Raw genomic sequence first — 6,504 nt, forward strand, 5'->3', positions numbered from 1 at the left:
TCTGGCTCTAGCCTATCTTTTTTGCCTCATTCTTGTCCACCTACTTCTCCCAGCAAATTGAGCACTCACACACCAGGTTTTCATGTCAGTGGGCCCTCTCTCACAAGAATCATATAATCTGAAATGTCCTTCCCCACATTTCTGCATGTCTGATCTGTACCCTACTGACCCCCACAGTCTAATTATTAGTTACATGACCTTGAACAAGTTATGTAAACTCTGTGTCTGCAAAAGATTGCTTCCAAAGATGGCCATAGAAATTTTATCCTGCATGCCCTTTGCAAGGGGATTTACCACTCTTCCATGTCAATTTCCTTTCCACTTGAACCTGAGCTGGCTCTGTGATATTCATTGATCAACTGAATGTGGTGGACATGATGCTGTGTCACCTGCAGCTCCTGTTTCTGTACTCTGGGTAGCTGGTCACCATATAAAAAAGTTCCAGCTATCCCGCTAGAGAGAGAGGTCACATAATGGGTAACTGAAGTGCTCCAGCTGACAGCCAGCCCCAAGGCCCCAGTCAAGTGAGTAAGGCCATTTCAGTCCTCCAGCCCCAACCAAACGCTCCAGTAACACTGTGGATTAGAGATGAGCTGTCGCCACTGAGCCCTGCCTGAATTCCTAACCCACTGAATCATGAAAAACTGATTGTTGTTTCAGACCACTCCATTTGGGGGTAGATTGTTATACAGCAACAGATAACTGGATCAGTCTCCTCACCTACAAAATGGGGATAATAATGGTTCCCTTCCTCACAGAAGGGCAGGGAGGATAAAACGAGTCAACCTGTGTAAAGCACTTAGAATAGCGTCTCCACATTGTAAACACTCAATAAACACTAGCTCCTCACAACCCGAAATTACCTTGTTTAATTTTTCCTTGTTTCTTGTTCATCCCCGAGCCCTTCCCCGCAACAATTCCTGACATATAGTAGGTACCCAGTAAATGTGAGTGAATGTCAAATGTCCCCTCCTTCACTGAGCTTTCTCTGATTTCCTTCCATCAGTGGGCCACTCTCTCCTCCCCTGATCCCCGTCACATTTTACCAATACCCTTCCCACATGTAGATGATATTCAGCCCAGAGCTTTGGCTAGTACATCTTTTTGGTAGAATGTGAGTTTCTTAAAGGCAATGACCTTGCTCATAATACATAGGCAATAATGAAAGAATGCATGAATGAATGAATGAATGAATGAATGAAAAATGGGGACAATGCCATCTCCCCTATCAGCCTAACCAGGCTTGCTGTAATTCCAAGGAGGAGATGAATGAAGTGCTCAGGCCCCCAGAGCGTGTATAACTGTAGATCTGCTGACTCTGTGTCCTCCTAGTTCCATCTGCATGACCTTATACTTTAGGGCAGGAGAGAACCCAACCCAGGTCTCCTGGAAGAAGTCTCCCTATTTCCTGTCTTAAGACTGGTTGACCTTGAAGGCTGTGGAGGGTGTGATGTCACAAACCTGGGAAGGAACTGACAACCCCCAAGTCCGTTCCCATGGCTGAGGATGCCTGAAGTCCCACCATTAGGTGAAAAAAGCTGATTCAACCTAAGCCATGATTCAACCAGATACCATTTCAATCTCTGTAAGTCTTGGGTCGTCTGAAGAGACAGTAGAATATAAAAGAATGAAGGATTCTATTTGGTTCAAAAATCTTTAGTGTTAGATAGAAACGACTTTACCAATATTAAAAGCCAAAGACATGCAAAATCAAATCAGGCAGTAGAGCTTGTTGCATAGGGGTGTAACATGCAACTTAGATCTAGGTGTCCTAGGCTATGTGTCACTTTCTTTGAAGTACAGGGTTGTTGATGCAGCAGTGATACAGCAGAATGGCTGAGATGTAATCTCAGGAGAGTCGAGAAGGCAACTCTCCTAGCTGGAACTGATGTTACATTTCCTCAGTGAGTGAGAATCTTTTCACCCCAGGGAGATTTAAAACTAAATATAGAAAATTTAAAGGAATCCAAACTATGGTATTAATGTCTTTATGTAAAAGAATCTATGCACATTTATGTATTTATAATGCTTAATAGAATTTAGCCTATTTAGAACAAAAATCTAGAAATTCCAATTGAAAATCATTAAGTATCTAATTGATTCATACTTATAACTTCAAAATAAAAACTTCCCAAACTTATATATAGCATTGGAATATTTAAGAGAATTTAAATTTCACCATATTTATATGTTTAATTCATTGGATGGATAATCTAAATTTAAATACTTGGAAAGGTTTTGTCTGGTAAGTAGACCATTAAAGCACATAAAAAGAAAGTGAACCCAATAAATATCTCAATGCAATTTAAAATGTTTGAAAGGAGTTTAACTTTGTAATTGGAATCAAACATTCAAAATTTAAAAAAAAATAGTTAAAATATGTTGGACAAAAATAGAATAAGATTTGTAAGCTTAAGGAATAATGAGGGTTTTTTGAATTGTAATTTTAATAAATTAAGTATTTATTTTTTTATTTACTTATTTTCATTTATTTACTTATTTCTTTTCATAAAGCTAACTTTATTCAATTTAAATGACTGCTTTATTCTGAGATTACATTCTTCCTATCTTTTGGGTGCTAAACTATCTTTTCTTTTACACAATTATGCTGATAGCAGATGGCAATTTGGTTTTTTTCCTTTCTGTTTTTGTCTTATGTCCTTAGCTGGCAAAATTAAAAGCTAAAAACTCTTAAACACCCCACTTAAAAAATTTTTTTTTCTCTTTTGAAAATTTACTGGTGCTTAAAACTCAGAGCCAAGGAATCATGGCCTAGGTAAAGGCCTACCTTCCATGTTGCATATATATTTCACAGTACTGAGTTTTTTTCTTGATGATTTCCCCATACAAATTACGTAGCAGGATAAAAGTCAGTCTTAACTTATACTAAGCCAGTGTAAGTATGGGCTTAATTTCAAGTGCCAAAGAAATATATTTCATTCAACACCATGGCTATATCATCTTTTATTAACAACTAATTATATTAGTACCAATGCGGTGCCAATTTAAAAAGTACAACGCCATTTCTATGATATTGTTACTACTATAGGAACAGCCTGTGTCACATAGGTGAGCAATATAGGTGCAGTGCAGAAAAAAAGAAGGCTGGGGTCTAGGCAGGGCACATTCCTGGGTCAGGGTTTCAGTGGCACCATAGGTGGCTGCCAGTCTCCACGTGCATTTTGGCCCATTTACCTTTATAAATCATACTATATATAGCTTTCAGTATTTGCATACATTTAAACTGAGGAGAAATATGCATTACAAGAATGCATATTTTAGTGGGCCTCATGTGTCAGAAATAACTCCATACTTCATAATTACTTTTATGTCATTAGCTATCTTTGAGAAAGAATAGTTCCATATAAATGTATAAACTGGAACATACTTTTAGAAAACCTTATAGAGATCTATGTAAATTCAGTGTGTCTTCCTATTAACAAATCAATTAATATCCATTCTCTCAAAGTGTTAAAAACAAAAAAGAGTATCTGGCCGTTACTTTTTATAATAAGTTTCAGAGAAAGTACAAGAATAATGATCATTGGTATTTTGGATCAGATGAAACTGTTGAGTTTTACGTCTAACCCTATCATTCTGTGATTTGCTATAATCACGTTTCTTCCTATTAAGCTGCTGTTGGTAATATTAGTTCTATATCTATTTATGTGAGCATTATATTGAACTTCAAAATTACTCCTGGTAGTATCCAAAATATATATCAGGAACTCCTAAAAGCAACTTTTGCTTTCCTCCCAATTATGACAACATTTAGCCACATTAATGACTTGACTGCTGAAAAGACAAGCGCAGATTTTGGAGACTGGTGTGTGCTTTGCAGTTGCAGCCAGATGCTTAGACTGGAGCATCACGCCAACTTACTCCATGCAGTTTTCATTAGATCTTCATGGTTTTCTTCAGATAGCAAGCCCGTGTAGACTTGTTGAAATTCATAGTTATTTTATGATAAATCCAAGGAGGCAGAATTGAGGTTATTGAGTTCATAAGAGAATGGATCAGGTATCCACTGGCTCGAGACTGTAGGCCTGCTGTTTTAATTGCAGACTTCACGAATGTCTCTGAAGAGGATTTATCCAAAGCTGGCTTTTGGATTTCAGCCCATTTTGTAGCTACAAAGTATGGCAGAACACTCGGCACAAAGATACCTTTGCTCCTATAGCCCTCATTGAGAGAAGACATCTGCAGACGCCTTAGTCGCAGAGTAGATGGTCGGTAGTGGAACTGGAAACATGTCACTGGCAGAGGAAGATGTTCAGAATCACCCCTTTAAGGGCTGGCCCATGGTTCACTTGGGAGAGTGTGGTGCTAACAACACCAAGTCAAGGGTTAAGATCCCCTTACCGGTCATCTTTAAAAAAAAAAAAAAAGAATGACCCCTTTAGATTTTTCTACCATGCCGGGCAGCACCAATCGTGTGATCCTACAAACAGAAAGAACATTAATATTTTTCAGTTTCTTGATGGTATTGCCCAAGTCAGGAATGTCCAAAAAGTATTCAGGATACGCAGGTGACATTCCCATGTTATTCACTAAAATGTCAATTTCGAGAAGTGCCAAGCCTATTTTAATTCTATCATAAATACCTTCTGATGCAAAGTCGACAGCCATGGCCCTTGTCTCCACTTTGAAATATTCATTTATTTCACTGGAAACATGGTTCAGTTTATCCTGTGATAAGGACAATCTTCATTCTATGCCTTGCTAACTCTTCTGCACATGATTTTCCAATTCCATCAGTACTACTTGTGACAACTGCCTGTTCACCGAGCCCTGGGCCAACCCCTGCCTTGTTACCCACCCGCCAGACCCAAAGGGCCGTGAAGAGCAAGTACAAGATGCTCAGGACCAGGTAGGCCACGGTGCCCTGCACCCCCGCCCCTCCCCGACAGGAAGCCGGTGGCATTGAGAGCACTCTCCATGGCTTTTGGCTAGGCCTCACTTAAATATTAATTTTAAAAGTTAGCTAAACCTTCAAATCATCCCTTCTCTGCTTATAAAATGAGATTTATGGTAATACCTGCCTTGGAGGATTATAGAGAGGATTAAATGAGATACTGAGTTTAAAGTGTTTGGCACTGTGTCTGCCACACGGCAAGCATTCTATATAACATGCTGGCAATTATTAATATTGTTCATTAATTAATATTAACTTTTCCTTAAAGGAGAATATAAAAATGTTCTGAAACAAGAGGGAATACGGGAAGTGACACAGAACACAGGTGTTGAATGTTTGTCCCCTCCGAAGCTCATGTTGAAACTTAATCCCCAATGTAGTATTTAAAAGTAGGGCCTTTGGGCCGACCCGTGGCTCACTCGGCAGAGTGCGGTGCTGATTACACCAAGGCCACGGGTTCGGATCCCATATAGGGATGGCTGGTTCGCTCACTGGGTGAGCCTGGTGCTGACAACACCAAGCCAAGGGTTAAGATCCCCTTACCGGTCATCTTTTGTAAAAAAAAATAAAATAAAAAATAAAAGTAGGGCCTTTAAGAGGTGATTGGACCATGAGGGCTACACCCTCACAAATAGATTAATCCATTGCATTCATGGATTAATGGGTTCATGGATTAATAGGTTATCATGGAGGAGTCTGGTCACTTTGTAAGGAGAGAAAGAAGCATGCAAGCATGCTCTTGCCCCCCTTGCCATGTGACACCCTACACTGACTTGAAACTCTGCAGAGTCCCCACCGAAAAGGTGGCCCCCACCAGATGCGCCCCCAGGACCTTGGACTTCCCAGCCTCCAAAACTGTAAGAAATAAATTTTGTTTCCTTATAAATTACCCAGTGTCAGATATTTTGTTATAAGTGACAGAAAATGGACTAATGCATCAGGTAATCCTGGTGGCAGGGGTAAGACATCCACCACATTCCTTTGCTACTCAGTCCCTCTCTGGCTAGCAGGGCTCATCTTCGTCCTGTCTGGGTCTCCCCCAGATGTGTTAGGCTTCTCCGGCAGGGATGGTGTTCAGTTCATTACCATTGCATCACTCAGTGTCCCCTTTGCTAGTGTCCATCAGAGGCATTTCTCTTAAGGTAGTCATACACTTAACTCGTTTATCCATTCTGCAAACATCCATTGATGTTTGTACCAGGCACCATTCTAGGCAGTGGGGATCCTACAGCCAACAACACAGATGAAATCCCCTGCCCTCATGGAGCTTACATTCTAACAGTGGATTCAGACATTAAACAAAATCAGCAAGTAAATTATGCACTACATTAGAAGAGGACATTTTTATGGAGAAAAATATACAGGGTGAGGGGATGAAAGTGCCAGGGGCAGGGATTGGAATTTTAGAAAGAGTAGCCATAGAAGACCCCACTGAGAAGTAACATCTGAATCATTTGAGCCAATACTTTAAGGAGGCGAGAGAGCATTCTGTGCACAGGAAACAGCAAGCAGAAAGGTTGAGGGGTGAAAGTTTGGCATAATGGAGGTATGTGGAGGAGGCCTGTGAGTCTGGAGAGGAGAGAACAAGG

General features: G+C 40.2%; 1 pseudogene; it reads right to left on the minus strand.

Moving 5' to 3' along the window:
* Positions 1-3,897: 3,897 nt before the first annotated feature.
* LOC134387344 (very-long-chain 3-oxoacyl-CoA reductase-like) lies at positions 3,898-4,940 on the minus strand (annotated as a pseudogene).
* Positions 4,941-6,504: the final 1,564 nt, after the last annotated feature.

This window comes from Cynocephalus volans, chromosome 10 (assembly GCF_027409185.1).
Source record: "Cynocephalus volans isolate mCynVol1 chromosome 10, mCynVol1.pri, whole genome shotgun sequence".
Taxonomy (NCBI): domain Eukaryota; kingdom Metazoa; phylum Chordata; class Mammalia; order Dermoptera; family Cynocephalidae; genus Cynocephalus; species Cynocephalus volans.